This window comes from Canis lupus, chromosome 9 (genome assembly GCF_048164855.1).
Source record: "Canis lupus baileyi chromosome 9, mCanLup2.hap1, whole genome shotgun sequence".
Classification (NCBI taxonomy): Eukaryota; Metazoa; Chordata; class Mammalia; order Carnivora; family Canidae; genus Canis; species Canis lupus.
This window is the reverse complement of record NC_132846.1, coordinates 67,620,228-67,637,652: the sequence shown is the minus strand read 5'-3', so window position 1 is coordinate 67,637,652 and position 17,425 is coordinate 67,620,228. Positions and strand designations below refer to the sequence as shown.

General features: G+C 43.6%; 1 long non-coding RNA gene across 1 annotated transcript; it reads right to left on the bottom strand.

The window, feature by feature from the left end:
- Positions 1 to 2,272: 2,272 nt before the first annotated feature.
- On the bottom strand, positions 2,273 to 13,570 carry LOC140640454 (uncharacterized). Its single transcript, XR_012037180.1, has 3 exons — positions 13,437 to 13,570; positions 11,041 to 11,122; positions 2,273 to 2,353 (listed from the first exon to the last, which is right to left on the bottom strand). It is a non-coding gene; the product is annotated as an uncharacterized lncRNA (long non-coding RNA).
- Between the last annotated feature and the right edge of the window lie 3,855 nt (positions 13,571 to 17,425).

Here is a 17,425-nt window from a genome sequence, read left to right as displayed (position 1 = left end):
TTAAAGTTGACATATAGTCTGTATCTTTCTCAAAGAACCCCTCCAAGAGTTCTCCAGTTTCAGCAATCATTTCATATATTTCTATTTTATACTTCACTTCAGATAAAGAGGTTCTAAGTGAATATGTGATAATTAGAGATACCTGGATTAGGAAACACCTGGCTCTTCTGTGAGGAGCCTAAGGAAAGTACAGGCTCACTTGTGACAGTCCAAAAATGAGACACTCATAAGTTTAATTAGTGAAATGGGAGGAGAGCTTGCCTGTTCTGATGTTATTCTCTTTCCTGTACAAGCCTGAGAAGGCGAATTGGTTAATGGTGACAGTATCATCTGTGAGCCTCTTCCAACCCCTCCCCCGCTTCTCAGATCAATGGGAAGTCAGCAAGTCTTGTGAAATCACCACGTCCCCCCAAGTAAGCTCCATACATACACTTGAGGTGATGCCCCACCCAGACCCTCCTTGTCAATGCTGTGATCCTCCCCTAGCCCGAGATCTCACCTTCCACCATCCCATTCTCTTGTCAGAGCCATCCTTCCAGTCATCCACAAAGTCAAACTCCCTACAAGTTCACTTCCCAGCACATGGTAGAAGTTAACATCATCTACCCTTAGCAATCCCAACCCGACAGCTCAAAGCAATTTAGATCCTCACTTCAGTCTGTTGGGAAAATGCAAAATATGAGCATAGGTGACCTTAAGGGAATGAGTGATTACAAATAAAATTCCAAACACTAAACAATTCATTATCTTTCCTTCTATGCATGTTGAGATTAAGAAACAACATCGTGCCATCTTGTACTGGCACAGACCACCCAAGGCTCCCCGTCTCCATCTCTAACCAAAAGGAAACAAAATGAAATACTAGTGCCTAGTATCTTGGTGTCAAGAAAGGACCCTCCACTCTTCTTAGCACCCAAAGATCCAGCCCTTCCCTCTTGACATTTAGAGTAGGGACAAAATCCTTGGAAACAGAATTCAACTTTCTGACAACATCCTAACAGAAGTCACCGGCAGAAGAACAAAATCCTTGTGGGCAGAGACTATATCCACCTTACTCTCCATTGTTTAGGTCCTCAAGCACCTCCAACAGGATCCAGCATACAAGAGGTGCTCATTAAATATTCAAATGAATGGATAAATAAATACTTGAAAGAATTCAAGTGATCTTCACACATATTTTAGTTTTTATTGTATTATTATTAAAAATACACACAGGCTGATGGCAAACCTCTTAAATCCTGCTTACTTAGTTTAGCCATGTCGATGTTACACCAACATGATTTTAGCAAATAATAATTGTGCCACTTATTGAACAATCTATGTGCCCTGAGATTCGTCACTATGTATCTCTGGGTCTAAACTCAACAAATAATATAATTGAGAGAATTAATAGAATGAGAGGATTGTACTGAAGCTCATATGCTTTGTAATCTCATCCTGAAAGAACATGGACATCTAAGGGATAGATGCTAGCCCCAGGCCACCAGCTCTCTGTAGGTACTGTCTAGTGGTGAGATGGTGAACGTCACCTCTCTCTATGGGGTAAGACACAGTGAATGCCAACTTTAGCATCTCCAGAATGTACCAAAACCTGTGCCAGATCAGGTTGCCTGGTATGTGTGTGTGTAGGTGGGAGCCATGGGGGAGGGAGGGGCCTTCTCCACATACACACTCTATTTTACAGTTTGAGAAAATACTTTATAGTCATCTTGTCATATACCACTAGAGCTTTCTCGGTCTGAGGGACATCTGAGTGAGAAAAAAATCTAGGTATGTTCCCTAGAAGTGATGCAGAGGTAGATCTATAATGCAGTTTGAGGGAAAAAGGAAAATGAAAAAGAAAAAGGCTTCTCTAGTGTTTCAAATATTTTCTTCATTTTGGCTCTGAGCCCACATTGCAGTGGGAAGAAAGTGGAGAATGGTAAATCTAGTCCTCCATCACAAAAGACATTTTTTAAGCTTTTTTTTTTTTTTAACTTAGCACTCTGTATTAAATATGCATAGATTTAGGGTTTTTCCCCCCAAATAATTTCTGATATCTATGGGGTTATGTCTTGATATTTATGATAATTCTTAATACTTCTTCATGTACTACTTCCCCCAAAGCTACAAGCATCCAGTAAGTATCTCAGGTACTTGAAATTAGTGCTGATTTTTTTGCGCAAGTAAGGATAATTCAAACTAATTAGAATTCCTCCCTTTTCACGACACTGTCTAAAGCCTTCACAAAACCACAAGTACACACTTGTGACAACATCACAAAAGTCTGTAAGGTGTTTCTTAGATTTTTCCAGATCTTTCTGTGTCCTTAAGAGAAAATTTTTATTCTGGGATGGCTTCTTTTGGTGAGCTCCTGTAAGGAAATAAGAAAAGAAATGAAAAATTGATATAATCCATATCTCTAGCCAATAGAAACAAATTTCACTACTTATTTAAATATAAAATAGTGACACCGAAGCACATTTTAATCATGACCAATAATTGTTAATCCAAGTCAGTCACCTTGAACTCCGTAACATTCTGCTTTCTCTTTTTGGCTCAGTCATCCAATGAAGAAGGAAGCAAAAAGTCGATGTAACTGTACAGGGATAGTGTGATTCTATTTCATATTTCATTCAGTGTAGAGGGACTGTCTCAGCATCTGTCAGCATCCAGGAGTCTCCTCGATCCCTCCTGGATGTATTCATCTTCTCTCACTAACTGATTCATGCATTAATTTGTTTGTTCAGTTGCCATACTCATCTTCTCATGCATTGACCCACTCATTTGTTCACTATCTATTCCCCCATTTTCTCATTCCATTCATCAATTGACTGTCTCACTTAGACTTCCATTGGTACATGAACTGATTCATCCATTCTGACAGTAAACATTACTGAGGGCCAGCAATGTTGCACATGTGGCAATAGAGTCTAGTTGCTCATGAACTAGTAGGCAAAGAAGGGATGCATTACACCATTACACAAATTAAAGCACTCTGGGATCATTGCCTTGACCAAAGTATAAAGAGAGTATGTCAAGTAGAGAGTGAGCTTTTTAATGGTGGCCAATGTTTTATTAGGGTGATTGTTTACAGTTTGGTCTAATGGATTTGCCAGATGGCAATGGTGGAAAAGGGTATCATCCGTGCAGTGGGAACAACATCACAAAAGCTCAGAGTCATGGAAGTTCTCAGCATTTTCAGAAAATGATGACTATCTCTGTATGGCTCAAGTGAGAATAAAATAGAAGGAAGATATGAGGCATGAAGTATCAAGTCAGCACTGGGTCAGACTTTACCATGAAGCCATGTGGAAATGCTTGGACTCTATCATTTTAGGACATTATTCCAAAATGTCATCTTTATATGCAATTTACTGGGTCCAGATCTCAATCATGTTTATATTTCAATCATCAGCAATCTGTTCCTTGCTTAACTTTCTGGTCATATCTCCTATGACTTTCCTATGTCAACATTCAGTGTACACAGAGTGAGTTGGGGACTTAGAAGGAGGAAGTTTCTTTAACCTCTGTGTATTAGACAAACTATGCAGATGTCACTGTGTCCCTAGCATTTCTTATGGTTTAAGTTCCTATTCCATATCCTGGCCATCAGAGACATTAAAAAGGTACCTTAAGCCAGTCAACTAGCTAAAAGACTCTGGAGAAAGCAGACATATAAAGTTAATTCTTCATCTCTCAGGAAGAGAAGACTCCATCCATCCATCCATCCATCCATCCATCCATCCATAGATATAGGTGGAACAGTCAGAGTATGATTAAGATATTCTTATATCAGAATGAAAAATCCAGGGACAGGAAAAGGACAGGTATGTTGTGGGGTGAGAGGATGCCAGTGGCCATGAGAAGGATTGTGAAAGAGATTCTAACAGTGTATAATGTGCATAACTGAGTCCTTTGCTGGAGCTCAACTGGGTTCATAAGCCTACAAAGTTTCCCTAGGTGTTCCGGAGGTCACATGGGACCAAAGTGCAAGTTGATGCTTTCTTATGTGGTTTCTGGACTGTTCACTCATGTCCAGGAAGTGAACTGGTGTAGTGTTAGACTCCTCAAGATCTCACATTTCAAAACATCTTATTCTGTGTTTGCACACTTCGCTCAAGGAGTCCCGCCTTCTGAAATGCATCCATCTCTCCCAAGCTCTACATTCTGAAGTTCTTTTCACTCGTCATAGCCCACTTCTGGTTCCTTCTCCAAGATGTGTTCCTGGTCACCCTTGAGTCTACTTGTATGATCTCTTTTTTTCATGATCCCCCATCACTTTTTCTATGAATGTGTTCCTGGAGACCTGGACAAAGCCAATGTGGTTGGAATGGACTTATTTTCATCATAACCCTCATAGTCAGCCAAAGTTGTGCCTTGTGAACAGCTAGAGATGAGTCAAAGTGGAGTTTACCCTCTAGCTGGCTGTAGCCCACACAAAGGTCAGTGAGAGTCCAAGGTAGCCTATGTGTAGAAGAGAGAACGTGACAAGCAAGAATTCTACTAGAAGTTGAAGGGGAGATGCATCATTTAGGTAGTGTCCACTCCCAGAGAATGGACGAGGCCATGTTGAGCACTCCTCTGGAGACATATATCTTCCTGGGGTCACTGTGTGGTGGTACCATGTGCCTCCTTGCTTAGGTGGCAGCGGTTGACCCAGAGATACAGAGTGGTCTTAAAGGTCCTGTTAGAATTATGTGGCAATTTATCGTGTGCTCCCTCAGTAGCATTTTCCTAAAAAATCCCCCTAAATATAGAGACCATGGGTTTCATTTGGTTACATGACAGGTAAACGAGAGATCATAGCTGAATGAGGTCAGAGATCATGCCTAAATTGTCTTCCCTGCTACAATAGCAACATAGTCAACAGTGAGACAAAGACCAGGAGTCCATTGTCTTACATTTCATGATTCTGCTCAATGCTGTACTACTGACTCTCCTTACTACTGCACATGCAGGGTCCCTCCTTCCTACAGGCTAAAGCTGATGGGAATGGGATGAATGTAAGTAACCAGATCTGCTTGACCAAAACGCAATAGTTGACAAAGACTGATTTTTAAGGGAGGCTTAGGAGAGAATGAAGAATTTAACATGTCACTTCATCAATCACTCTTTCAAGCCCCCCATCTACACACCCATGTAACTCAGTCACCCACTCACTCCTTCATTCACCCACTTATCTATTGATATATGATTGTTTGATTGATTGTTTTTTTGATTCATTCATCATTTTTTTTTTTATTCATCTAACATTCACTCATTCTTTCAGCCATCTTTTCTGAATGTCTGGCCTGGTTAGGGCCTTGTGGTGGATCCAATGATACAAGGAGCTCTCCATCGAAGAACTGACAGAATGAGGAGAGGGCAGGAGGTGGACTCCAACATGCAACAAGCAAATCCTTTAAGTCAATATATAAGAGCCGTGATAGAGAGTACTACAAAGTGCCTGGGGAGCCCATCACCCTTTTCTGCATTTAATGTAGTACTTTCAGAGAGTTCTAAAAAATTCAATACTTATAAATTCAAGATCCTCAGGGGAGGAAAAGAGAGCTCATAGGGGGGGAAATAAATCTTAGCAAATGAAGGAATCTAGAGGAAACCTCTTCCTTCCTGCTGTCTGATTGAATATAGAAAGGAGGCTCCCGTAGCCAGCTCATATTTCCCAGCTTCCACCCAAAGGGTCAAGCAGCTGAGTCTGAACAGGCAGAGCAGAGGGAAGATGTGCTTCTCCCTCAAGGCCCACACCCCTAGTCTCCTGATCTGTGACCTGGACCACAGGGGCCTCAGTGCACAATAGTAGTTGCTGTGATTCATCACTGTGCTCTTGCCCCTGGGACTTGGTATTTGCTCATCTTGTTTTAGTCTCTCAACTTGCAAAATGTGAGATCTTCTTTCCTAAATGAGGTGAACTCCAATATTCATGGACACTCTGTCTTTTGGGGGCCTTAAAATCTATTTTCTAGTGCCAGACAGCTTCATGGGTTTTCATCAGAAAGAGAGGAACTTGGACAATAAGGGTCTGAATTATGGCTCTTCACTTATTACCATATGATCCCAGAGGAGTTGCATAACCTCTCTGAATCTCAGTTGGATCATCTGTCAAGTAAAGAATGGTATGAGTGATAAATTACCTGGTTTCATTGGTCCTTCATTGTGTACTAAATTTTTCATTGTGTTACATAGCTTTTTATATATAATTCTCAAAACAAGTCTATGAGGTAGGTAGCTTGGTCAATTAGATTATTGCTCAAAAATGTGTATTATTAGGGCACCTGAGTGGCTCAGTTGGTTAAGCATCTGCCTTCCACTCAGGTCATGATCTCGGGGTCCTGGGATAAAGCCCTTCATCGGGCTCCCTGCTTAGCAGGGAGTCTGCTTCTCCCTATCCCCTGCTCATTCTCTCTCTCTCTCTCTCTCTCTCTCTCAGTCTCCCAAATAAATAAAATCTTTGAAAAAAATAAATATGTATTATTTCTCCTGCTCCATGTCCAAGAGGCAGAGTCCACTTCTCCACTGACTACCTCTGCTTGGATATGTGAATCAACTTGACCAATGCTCCATCAAACATTGTGATGTCACCAAAGGCACCAAAAATACTTGTAAAATGAAGCTTGCTCTTTTGTATCTCTGCCATTGCCACAAGAGGAACCTGCCTTCACAAGCCCACTAGCCCAAGCAAGATGAGAAATACGTGGAGCAGAGCCACCCCACCCAGCCACAGAGCTTCAGTGAGAAGAAAACAGAGCTACTGCAGCTGAAACTGGAACCACTCAGCTGAGCCCAGCCATACCTCAGCTGAACCACAGATGCACAAGCAATAATAAATGGTTCTGGTTTAGCTATTGAAGCCTGTGGTGGTTGGTTTTGCACCACAACTAACAATAGCATTATTATAATCTCTAAATCACAGTCAAGCACCCTGAAAAACAAAACGATTAAATGACCAAGGTAGTAAGTGGCTGAGCTGGGCCTTCATCTTTTAATCACTCTGCAATATTGCCTCTCTACTAAGCTTTGCCTCCTTTATAATATGATCCAATCTGAGGTTGTTAGAAGAATGAGAAATGCTTGTGCAAAACACCTTGCCCCGTGCCTATTAATTTATTGAGCGTGCTGCTACATGCCAGGCCCTGCTCCAAGAGCTTTGCATGAATTAGAATAATAACAGTGTCCGCCACTCTGGCTGCTTATGGACTTGCAGGGCAATTCCCCGTAGATCCGCATGGCTGTCTCCTGTGGACAGTGGGTCCTGGAGCACGGGGACACGTCCCACGCATATAGACATGATCAGGGCTCCCATGATGCCTAGCACAGAACAGACTCCAGAGATATTTGATGAGGAGTGTTTCAATAATCAACCGAGAATTTAGATGTGTCTTTACAAACAGCTTCCATGAAGACCTGTGACAACAGTGAACCTCACCAACCTCTTTCTGATTTACACTTACTGTCCTTCATGTATCGCATCCTGAAAAATATATATATCCCAATTTTTTTTTGCTTGTCTTCTTTATACTCGCAGACCCAACCACACATATATACTATTTTGTCAAAACAGTAGCTGCACAATGACATACTGCACCTTGGCAAACTCACATCCCTGCTAAAATTACACCAAGCAAAGTTTGTGGTTGGTTACATTTTTTAAAAAGACATCATGTCCCATCTCCTCAGCTTCAAGTTAGAAATCACCCTGAAACTTGGGCTGCAAGCAGCGCACAGCACAGTGGGCAGCATGTGGGCGCACAGGCCTGCCTGCCTGCTCACGCACACACACACAGCCTGTGTGTTGCGCCTCATATAGTTCTTTCATATCCATTGCCAACGCAGAAGGGGCACATGTTTGAGTTTCTTTGCTACTCCTAATTACACTGAGGCGAGAACATTCGTGTCTTCCGCTTGAGATTGTTATGTTTTCCCCCAAGGTCCAGAGAGAGCCTCGCTGCCTTTGTCCTTTGGTTTGGCTGAGTGCGGGCAGTTAGACGTGCCCCGTGCTTGCCTGCAATGTGCCAAACAGGCGCTGGAGAAATGCATGTCCTTGGCAGTGCAGCGGCTTTGTCTGTAGCACAAAAAGCAGAGGCTGCGGTGTTGAACGCAATCCCGCAGTGCAGACCGCTGGCCAAAAGTGTCCCCCAAAGCAGGTCAGGATCCTGCTGTCCTGGGTGCTGAATTCAGCACACAGATGTGACTTGTGTGACCTGATTTTTTTTTTCCCCAGGTGATCCAATATTTCAAGTTGGAATTTTACATTTAGGTTGGAAGATTCTCTTGGAAAGCTGAAAGCTGGGACAACAATGGGCCTCATTTCCACTCACGGCCACTGCGGCTGGAGGTGCAGAGGGTTGACTCCTTCACAGGGCCCTGGCTCCCTCCCCTGCACAGCCCTACCACCCTGCCCTCTCCCCCTCAATGAAGTTTGGCAGAGGCTCTGGCTGCCCTTGCACTGCCCTGATTATTATTTTCCCCAGTAGTAGAAAAACATTTCTCTTGCTCATGTCCTTTATCAAAAGTATTATTTTAAAGATAATCTAGGAAAGCCACATTTTTTCTTTTTGCAGAAAACTGGAATTGAGCACTTTTCATTGTGAAAATGAAGACCTTCCATTATAATGACTATGCAAACCTCCCATGTGATCCATGAATGGACATGTTCCTGAGTGTCCTTGTCACTCAGGGTATTTCATGGCATCTTGATCACAAAGACCCTCCCAGCTCCCATTGGGAGCCAGGAGCTCAATGAACTGGGCTAAACTTGGGCATTAGGCAAACTTAGGTTCAGATCTTCTTTATAATTCCACAGCTCTGAGACCTTGGAAATGTTAAAGAACTTCTCTGCATCTCAATGCTTTCATCTGCAAAGGACAAAGGGATAGAACCTAGCTCACAGTTACCTCAAGGAGCCATGGCATGATTGTGCATGAATTACAAGCAAAATTCACAATAAGTTCTCAAAAATATCATATTCTTGCCCTGACTAGGGAAAAAAGAACCCCTCAAGCAACAGCAATAAGAATATCTTATAAAAGTCCAGCAAATTAAATAATTATTATTGCAGTGATTTTTTAACTCTATTTGTCATTTCTGCCATTTTAACTCAATGCGCATTCTCACACACACACACAACACACACACAGTGAGGGAGACAGTTGGTCACTGAAAGTCAGTTTCCCTTTCTTCCCATGCTCGTGTAGCTCTTCCACATTTCTGAAGTCTCTTTGCAGTGAGGGATAACCATGACACGAGTTCTTGCCAGTGGACTAAGCCTGAGTGGTGTGTGTCACCTACTTCTGCAGAGTTTCCTAAGAAGCAATGAGTCTACCTAACACTCTCGTCCTCTCCTGGCAAATGATGGCAAGATACTAATACTGGAGAAGCCACAGATTGAAAGAGCTTGGTCTCCTGAGCCACTGCATGGAGGAAGGGTGCCTGCTGACCAGATATACCTGCCTTGGAGGTTATTATATTTGAGGCATTACACTTTGGTGTTCATTTGTTTCCGCAGTCTATCTGTCCTAAGTAAAGTTGGCGCATGCCAGTTCACACAGGCACAAGCCTATGAGGTTTGGGGCTTCCTAGAAAACACTGTAGCCACTGAAGAATATTTGTACATTAGGAAGGTCTTTGGACCACATACAGGAATTAACAATGTAAAGGTTTTTAACTTCCAGTTCTAGCCATCATAGGAACAAAAGGGACCCATCAGGTCGTCAACAAATATTTGTGGAATACTTATTTTGGGAGCCTAGCATCAGAATAGAAAGTTGAGTAAGATGGAAAGAAGCTTTATGTTAAGAGAATCTACACGGCAGTGGTAAGTGCCTGACCGGCTTGATCACCTGGTTCTGCACCTCATCGGCTTTTACCCAGAGTGTTTGTGATTAACACTGTAATGCTCCTGTGGGGCAGACAGTATGCTATGCATCTGCATTGTCTCAGCCACACCCCTGTTCCTCTGTATTCTCCTCTATTGCAGGGGCTGGAAACTTGGCAACTCCACCCCCTAGTCTCTTTGATCACCCAGCTCTGGCTATGTTCTGCCATGGGGAGGGATTTACAGAACACTGAAAGGCAAGTGGAGCCTGAGGGTGACAGCAGATCACAGCCACATCGTCCGTGAGACTGTAAGATCCTGAGTTGCTGGCGCTGCAGGAGGAAGTCATGGGCCCCAAGAATCTGGGCAGTAGGAGGTGATAGACAATCCAAGTACCTCCCCCAAGACGAACACACACCAGCTGCTTTTTTCTGGATGGTCTTACTCCACTTAAGATGCAAAATCCATGGACCCCATGCCTGACTGGTTTAGCTCTAATTACAGCCCATATCTTGGCTATGGGAGGTCTAGGCACCCTAAGTGACACATCCACCAGCCTCAGTTTCACAGAGAAATGATATCGTGTGCAAATGCAAGCGAGGATGTGAATAGAAGAAGATGAAGACACAAGAAAGCCTCAACGGTGATAAAGGATTTAAGTATAGCCTCATTATTCTTCTCAAAGCCTTGCCTCAGTTCTCCATCGGTTCAGGGTTCATGTGGCCTACAATAAATGATGTCTGACACCCTCTTCAGTGGCACCTGCAGCTTCTTTGAGTATTCACACATTTAAGACCCAGCTTCATTAAGTTTACACACTCTGCTGTGCCACACCACTGTGCCTTTGTCCATGTTGGTCCCTCACCTGGAACACACTCATTTTCCTCTCAGTCTTCCCCACCCCAACCTCTTGGCTATTGCTTTTAATTTTTAACTCCTAGCTCAGGCATTCCTTCTTCAGAAACCATCCTTGGACTTCCTCTTCAGGCCACTTTAGGTGTTCTTCTCACCCATAGAGAATCTTGTGCTTATCTATATCATAATACTTATTAAATCACAATACAAAATTTGCTTCAGGACCCAGGACAGCGCTTGAGTGCCTGGCCCACAGTAGACAGTTATTACAATAACTGCCATAAATTTTTATTTATTTATTCACCCAAAAATTACTTATTGACCATCTTCATTATGTCAGAAACTGTTCTGGGAAGTATATATATATATACATATACATATATATTGCATACTCATTCAGTACCGACTGCTGTGCACAAACTTTATATGCTTTATCCTTAGGAGTATCCATTAGCATCTGCATCCAGAGCAATCCTGTGAAGATGAAATCAGTATTAGCCCCAATTTAGAGATGCAGAAACTGAGGCTCAAAGAGGGTAAATACATGTCTAAGAAATGAATAAAAGGAAGAAGAAATAAATGTGACCATCTCTCCAATTAGACTATAGGCTCTTTGAGAGAGAAGTGAAATGTGCTTACTCAGCTCTATTGTTAAGTGTTTAATATGATATGCAACTGGAGCAACCCACATTCGTGCATGCCCACTACAGTTCTTCTTTAATTAAATCTGTTATTTTAACATCCTTATGAGTAGCACCCCCTTTCAACTCAAATGTGTCCATGTTACCCAATGCCTGGCTCCTAGTGAGCACCATGTTTATGCTGGTTAAACTAAACAGAACTGGCCCTAAGTAAAGAAGTTAAAATTAGAAAACAGCCCTTACCCCAGCAACAAAGCTTTTTCACCACACCACATTGTGTCTGAAGGAAAGTAGTCAGTTCTGAGTGGACTTCATGATCAATCCATCAAAGACAGGCAACCCATGGATTACCTGACTCACCTGGCTGAGAAAAAGTCCTTCATCTATCTACTTGCACTCTCATTTTGGAGAATAGAATATGAACTTCAACTGAGCTACACTGAAGAAAGGGGAAAGCCACAATTGGGATATGTGTCTCCTAATACCAAGCCCAAAGCTCACTCTAGCACCATGATGGTTGTCTCAGCTCATCTTCACTCAAATATTTTTTCTTCATGGAATACTCTTGTCCTCTTGATGGCCTAGATCAACTCCATTCATCCTTTAAATCTCCATTCCCATGACCCAAAGGCTAACTTCTGAGTCTCCCATCCTGCTATTTATAAGCCTCACCCTCTTCCTTGGGTTACTCAGAGACAAAAAAAGTAACTCTATAGCTGCTTTGCCTTGAGAAAGAAGCTCCCTCAGGACTGAGCTCCTGTGCCGTATATCCTTGCATCTCACCCCTCTTCCCCTACCACCCTAGTGCCTGGCATGGGATATGTATATGTTGACTTAAATGAAATGTAATCCTGAGATATTAATTTTATCATCATTGTTATTTCCAAAATTCATTTCTCAGAATTAAACATCTACTCTCTTTTAATATCATGCTTCTTTTCTCCCTACAGATTTAGGACTCATATTCAATGTATTTAGGATTCACAGACTATTTATTTTCCATGGTTCTATTCACAAACATTCATTGAACACCATCTTGGTGTCAGAAAGAGCCCTGGGTGCTGCAGATTCTCATCAGTCCAGTGGGAAAGTCAAGGAGAAAAGACACACAAATCAATATATGATCACATTGTGCTATGACACCTGCAAATGCATTGCAAATGCTTAGTTTCTGTGGAAGATAGGCAGTTTCCTATGCCAGGAAAGTAAGGGATGCTTTATGGTGGGGTGGGAGGGTGGACTTTTAACTTGTTCCTTGAAGGAGAAGCAAGAGACTTCTGTCCGGGATTAACCCCTGCAGTAACCATGTGATCTATCCATGCCATTACTGGGATCCTTCACACATGGGATCCTCCAGTGCTTTTTTGATAGTCTTGCTCATCTACTAGCTATTAGATCTGTGAGAGCTGAAATGACTTTTATCTGCCTACATGATTCAGCCTGTGGTATGTCCCCCCAAGCCTAGAGTTCCAACCAACCCCTAAGTAAGCATATACTTCTTGGATCCTACCTCTCTTCTCAGGTCACTTGGCAATAATTTTCTGTAATTCATGTGGTAGGGTAAAAGACCCTGCCCAACTCACCAACCAGCACTCCCATCATCCCAGCCAAGCATACAGTCTCTGGCTGGTTTTGTAACCCTGGACAAGATATGGAATTTTTTTGAACATCAAGGTCCTCCTCTTCAAAAGGGGATAATAGTGATGCCTCCTTAGGGTTTCTGTGGGAATTAGATCAATGTAAGGTTGAAAAGACCAAGGACAGTGCCTGGCACATGATAAGTGGTGTGTGCTTACTGATTTTCTAGCAAATAACCATCTCTGTCATCACCATCATCGTCATCATCATCATCATCAATAGCAATAGCAGCATGATAACTAATATAAACTGAGTACTTACAGTACTTTAGTGGTTATGCCAAGCAATGAAGATCTTTTATTGAATCCAACTCTGTCTAGTATTGTAATTTCCACTAAGACACAAGGACACTGAAGCTCAAAAGAGTTAAGTCATGGTCTAAGGTAGCAAATGACATAAAGTAGGAGTGTTATTCTATGCCAAACTCTATTCCCTGATGCCCAAGGCCATTGTCTTCTCCAAATGTTCCAGACCCCACAGAGACAGCATGTCCTTAGCATATCACTTACCTGTAGGTTATCCAAGATGGTTTCCCCAGCCCCCACTACAACAAACTGTGAAGTTGAATGAATTCCAGCAGTTTCTTGGTGTTGGTGGGATGTCCCAGTGGAATCTTCACAGAGGTCTCAGCCAGTCTTCAGACTGTCAGGTAGGAGAGAAGAGGTTCAGGGTCAGAGCTCAGCTCACAAAAGGAATTCATTTTCTCCCACGCTGCCGAAGACAGATCCTTTCCAGACTCTGGGTTAGTGCATGTCTGGACAAAGGCCACACATCCAGACTCACAGGATGCCCATGGGAGCATGGTCACCAGGCTGGAACATGCCACATCAGACCACCCCTTAACAATAGGGATCAATACAAAAATCCGAATCACTGCCCAATGTGAGGAGCTGCTGCCTTTCCCCCATCTCATTCAATCAATCCCCATTCAGTTTGGGCAACCACTAAAGTGCCATCACTTCTGAAGGAGAGAAAACAGAGCCATAGAGTGTTATATGGCCTACCATGGGGCACTCAGTTCCTCAGTCCAGGCCCTGGGCACTCCAGTAAAGCCCTGCCCATGGCTTCTCTTCCTCCCCCGTGTATGTTCTATCAGAAAAAGAAGTGCTATCAGAGGCCAGCTGCCCTACTAAGACCCTTACAAGGGCCTTCTCCTTGGTGCCAGGGGCCCATCCTCCAGAAAGAGCTATACTACTCCCCGTTTCCTAAGAGAAAACAGGACTGTGGGCATCAAATCCTCCTCAGCTTCTGCCACATGAATCCAAAGAAGCTCAAATAGAGGAAATCACCATATAGACTCAATTGTATGGACTCCGTTGGGTCCCCTTCAGAACTGTATGTCTAAGACCTCACCACCAGTATCTCAGAATGTGATTGTCTTTGGAGATGGGGTCTTTAAGGAGATTATTAAGGTAAAATCAGGTCATATGGATGGGCTCTATTCAAAAGCACCAGTGTCCTTATAAAAAGAATGGGCACCAAGGTGTACACACACAGAGAAGAAACTTGCACACCAAGGAGAGAGGCCTCTGGAGAAACCAATCTGCCAACACCTTGATCTTGATCTCCCAGCTTCCAGCACCCCAAGAAAATACAAGTCTGTTGCTCAGGCTGCCCAGCCTGCAGTACATTATTACAGCATCCCCAGAGGCCTGACACCATAGTAAACAGCGATGTGGCAGGATGGTGATCCATGAATGGGAGCACCGCGTGCTCATTTCTAGGGAGTCATCTACTCTGATGCCTGTGTGGAAATTCTGCATTTCTGTACACAGGACCCCCAATGAGGCCAAAGAGGCTCTGAACTCCATCTTTCCTTCCCCTTCCCCATCCATCCTAGATTCCCAACATCTAGCACGCACCCAAGTAGCAGCCAGGGCCACAGGCCTGTCCAGGCCAGGGCTTCTGACTTTGCCTGTGTGTGTCTGTCAAACCAGCCTCCTTTCCTGAAAAGGACAAGTCAGAGCCATCTTTCAGGGGTTTTCTTCCCCTGACAGAAATCAGCAGGGTTAGAATAAACTGCATAAGTTATCAGCTCCTCAGGAAAGAACATGAAAAGGGCCCTTCTATCACTTAATGAAAAATAGCTTCTTTTTTGGACAGAACTTCATAGGCCTGCAATCAAGCTATGGCTCCCCTCTCCCTTCCCTGACGTGCCATGCAGGCAAAGCAAGTCGGCATCTATTAATAATATTTTCTCCTGCTCCTTTCATTTTTCTGCATGTCCTACCACTGTCAGGCCCCGTGATGGAGCGGAGCCTTTATCTCGTCCGAGTCTGGCCTGTCAGGGTGATAAACAATTCTAACAAGAATCAGAATAAAGATCTTCCCAGTAGACTCTGCAGAGAGATAGAGGCTTTTCTCATTTTCTGGACGGAAAAAAAAAAATTTAATCTAGCGGCTCCGGCTTTTTTCAAGCGTCACATTCAAAGAGATGCAAATTTGTCAGAGCCGAGACCCCAGCTGACTCTGAGCACTGCATGAATGTCAAAGGGGGGAGGCAGTGTCTTTGACATGGCTGCCTTTTTTGGGGGGGGAGCTCTCTGCCGAATGTTAAAAAAAAATAAGGTTTCGCTTTGTAGTGCGTGTTTCAACAATTTTCATAAGTTTTCTTCTGAAATAAAAAACTGCCATCGGGAAGGAAAAGAGAGGAGGAAAGGGACAGATGGAGGTTTGGGGTGAAGGAGGAAAGAGCCCCAGAGAAATGGCTCCATTGAGATGTCAGGTTAAACTGAAATGCACAGCAGTCGTCGTTTGCTGAGAAGGATGGGTGGGGGCCAGATGCAAAAATGAGTTGCAATGAACGAATGAATGAACACAGGTATCGGATAGTTGGGGAGCTAGGCCTTTTGTTAGATTTGCTTATTTTCCTGAGTTGGTGGAAACCGTACACACTTCTTTCTGGATCTTTCTTCCCAATTTACCATTGCCATGAAGGAATCCGCACGTTTTCTTCTGCTGCTCTGTTGGTTGCCTGGATTCAGAGGCAACAACAGCTCCAGCTCGGAAGGGTCAGGCAGATAAAGCAGGAGACCAAACAGGAGGGAAGGGAAGACTGTGGTGGTGGTAGGCTGAGGAAGAGCAGGGAGGAGATGTCCTGGGATCCTTGGGGGCATACTGCAAGTATACGCTTGCCACTCAGTCCCAAGTCCATTGTGGAATCTAAAACCCCACTGAGCTAGCCTGGGCCTGATGTGATTCATGAAGAGTCCTTTTGGCCAGTTTTGTGGAGTAGGGCTTCAGTATCTCCCTGGTCCCTGCCTTCAGGCTGCATCCTTAGCTTGAGCCCAACTGCCAGCTCAGTGGAGCATTCACATCTTTTCTAATATGGCTCCCATCTAGTCAAGAGCACTGGATGCCCACATCCCCACAGCCTTTCTTCCTCTTCATCACTGATCAACCATGCTGGTTCTTCCATCATTCAGCTTGCCTCTATGTCCTGACCACCTCCCTCAGTCCCTGAGTCAGCGCCAACATGTGGCTTTCATTCCTCTGAGCACCACTAGCACAAAGCTATGGTGTATAGCTGACTTGAACTGAAGGTCAAAATTAACAGAGGGTTAATGACAATGTAAGGAGGAGACAGTCATGCTAACAGAAGAGGCAATGGTGTGAAGTCAAATCTTAGCCATCACTTGAGTAATGATCTTCTCAGACTCTACTTGATGCCCCTGAATACTGGCAGGCTCTCCGAGAACCTGGGGTGCCAGTGCCTGTCTGCCTCACTGGACACAGGAGGTCTCCAAGAGCCTGATCTTTCATTATGCATAGAAATTCCAATTATCCATCCACTCATCCACTCAAACTCCCCTATCTGGCCTGCACCATATTATCCTTCCAGAATTGGTCATTTAGGTAATAAGCTATATTGATATCAACATGCCCTATATACCCTTACCTTCCCTTGTCCTTGCTCTAAGCACCCAGAAATGTAATGAGAAGTAGGTGCATGTTTGTACCTATGAGGCAGTTGGTTGGTTGGAGTAAGGATTGGGTAATACATGGGATAGGGTTTGTATACTGAAAGAGTTCCTGGGGCCCTTCTAGTAAGACAGTGCACTATGAAATATAGGTCTTCTCATCCACCCAGAATCATTTTGGTTTTTATTTTGTTTTGTTTTAAGTAGGCTCTGCGCCCAATGTGGGGCTTGAACTCATGACCCTGAGATCAAGAGTCCCAAGGTCTACTGACTGAGCCAGCCAGGTGCCCCTGCCCAGAAGCATTTGGCACTCCTCTTTTTGTCATGTCATCTTCCCTGTTGTCAACTCCTCCCTGAGCCAGCACTTAAGTTGCCACAAGAAACTCTAGTTCAAGACCCAAGAAACTCTAGTTCAAGACCCAAGACCTCCTTCAATCGTGAGTTATGGCAGTAATGAGCAGTCTTAGGGGGCATACTTGTGCTCACGTTTCCTTCCTGAGATCCCCAGGTGCTACTTTAAACTGCAGCCATCTTGCCAACACTTGTTTATTAGCTAATTAGGAGAGAGAAGTCTTGAC